This window comes from Arachis duranensis, chromosome 3 (assembly GCF_000817695.3).
Source record: "Arachis duranensis cultivar V14167 chromosome 3, aradu.V14167.gnm2.J7QH, whole genome shotgun sequence".
NCBI lineage: Eukaryota > Viridiplantae > Streptophyta > Magnoliopsida > Fabales > Fabaceae > Arachis > Arachis duranensis.
Genome location: NC_029774.3, coordinates 125,486,255 through 125,489,060, shown reverse-complemented (window position 1 = coordinate 125,489,060; position 2,806 = coordinate 125,486,255).

Sequence of the window (2,806 nt, the reverse complement as noted above, 5' to 3'; positions counted from 1 at the left end):
ATGAGTAAACAACATCCCTTTCGGCTTGGTGTTGTTGGCATCCATAACCCAGGTAGCATCTGGTATCCCAATAACAGTCCTGAGTGCCTCATAATCAAAAGTCATGCTGTGGATGGCTAACTCAGCCTACTGATGGGCACACAGCTCATCAGGTACATGCCGGCACTGTAGCGCCTCCTCAATCGCAGTCTCAGTAATCATAATCTCCCTACCCCTCACCTGAACCGAATCCAATGTGGGACGGAAGAAGTTGCAGTAAAATTCCTTCACCCAAGATACATTGATATCCCCCAAATCCCGGTCAACAAAGTGAATACCCAACTCAAGGATCTGACCGGTAATAGACCGTCTCACATCAGTAGGGAGGAGCAACTTTTTCTCAATGTTCAGCTTTGTAGTTCGATACTTAGAAAACCTGAGCTCACAGTAGAGATTGGGGAATTTGTCTGGGTTGGTAGAAGGTAACTGCTGATTTTCCTTGTCCACATCATTTAGTGGGTTCTTGGCATAATTCTTGTAGATGGAAGGAATGGAGGGGGTAGAGTGTTTTCTCTTCTTGGAGGTAGTGGCTATGGCTTTGCCTTTATCCGACATCCTGAAAAATATGATAGAATATATAAAACATTTAGCATGTAGCAAAGAAGGCATGTTCAGGATACAATTATCAAAGAATAATCATGATGTTGCAATGAATATGCAAAAGTGAACAAGTAAACCAAGAAAGCAAGCTTCATTAAAATCGACAACTCATATTCAAAAGGCAATAATATCATCATATTTTTGAAAGAATTGTTAAAGGGGTTAAAGGTGAGCGGAAGTTAGATGGTTAAAGAAATTAGTGAGTTAGAAAAGTGGATTAGTGATATGATGATATTTATGCGTAATGAAAAGAAAAGATATGGGTCATGTTCACAATGATTGTGCAAATCCGGGAAGTTAAAAGGAAATAGAAAGTTGCCCAAATTTGAAATAAAGCTCAAAATGAAACTAATTTCCTTGAAAATCAGACAGCATTCCGGCTTAAAATTGGACGTTCCCGGATAGCAGATTAGCACAATTAGCATAGAAAACAACATCAAGTAAGTACAGCAACAATGGTATAGTATTCAGACAACATGAAATGCACTAAAACAGTCCCAAACTCAGCATACAACATCCAAAGAGCAGACAACATATTATGCACGAACGGAGCACTTATCAGGCCTGGAATCCTCTATCCAGCCCTAGCTACCTAACCGCAATTATTTCTATCTAACCTAGCATACAAAGTTCTAAGTCTAACTAACTAACATGCAATTACAATGATTAACAGAAACGAATAATAAAAAGGAAAACAACAGAAAAAGATAACAGAAATAGAGCAGGAACCTGGGAGCAGAGAAGAACTAAGAATGGAGAGGAAACTGGGGGAAAAATAGGGCCAGGAGCTGCGCCGCCGTGAACGGTGGCGGTTATGGCAGAGTGGAGGCGGCGGAAATTGCCACCGGCGCTGTGAAGGTGATAAACGGGCAGGAAGAGAGAGAGTGAGTGGCTGGACGAGAGAGAGAATGTGGTGAATGGTGATGAAAGAGAGGGGAGCAAAAAGGAAAGGGGTGGTGGAGATGGGGGACCGACGGTGGTAGCTGTCGCTGCTGCCGCGGCGGTATGGAGGTTGAGAGGAGGAAGAAGATGAGGGTTGGGGGTAGTGTGCGCGACTGCGCAGTGTGCGTCGCGCATTAGGGTTATCCCTATTTTTAAATCGACGCGAGCGCGCACCTCGCCGTCCGCGTCCATTGATGAAGCCCGGGTGCGACGCGTGCGTGTACAACACGCTCGAACGTGGATGAGCACATTAGGAAGGGACGCGTGCGCGTACAGTGCGCGCACGCGTGCATGGAGTTGGGCTAGGGGCTTAGAGTTGGCCCAACTCAGGCCTAACTCTCTGGAGAATGGCCTGGAAGTCGCGCTATCAGATCGGCGCGCACGCGACACGTCCGCGTCCGCGCGCAGTGTGAAAATTAGGAGGTCCACGCGTGAGCGTGCAGTGCGCTCTAGCGTGGGTGGCAGAATAGGTATGGGCGCGTGCGCGGCATGTACGCGCCCGCGTGCATTAGATTGGGCCTGAGGCTTAGAGTGGGCTTGAGGCACGCCCAACTCTCGGGTCCGTGGCCTAGCTTGGTGGCAGCACACATGGACGCGCGCACGGTCAGGGCGCGTCCGCGTACATTGTCAAGTTCTGAAATGGCGCGTTGGCGCAATGCGTGCGCTCGCGCAGATCGGGTTGGGCCTGGGGCCTAAAGCTAGCCTCGAATCGGCTCAACTCTCTGGGGTTTGGTTCAATCAATTGCAGCAGCAATTCGGTGCGAGACGCGGCAGGTGCGCGTCCGCGTGAATGTCCATGTTCTTAAAAACGGCGCGCACGCACGTGGTGCGCGTCCGCGTGGGTAAGGTTGGGCTCAAGGCATAACGTTTGCCCAAGGGAGGCCCAACTCTCGGGACTGTGGCTCATGGTGCATCCACACAGGGACGCGTGCGCATCCATGGTGCGCGCGCGTCCACCCCCCTTTTTTTTTCATGTCAGAAAACAAATTGCTGGATGCTCCCTTTAGTGTTCACAACTCTTATTCACTCAACTATCATACAATTCATAAAAATGCAATTTTGGTCTTATTCATCTACTACTAAACACAACATGCATGTGACTAAGCTACAATTAAGTTGTACAAACAAATTTGTATGAAACATCTACCTACAATGGTAACTCAAATCACTTATTAAGTAAATGTAAAAGACTGGAAAGAGTTTACCATGGTGGGGTGTCTCCCAC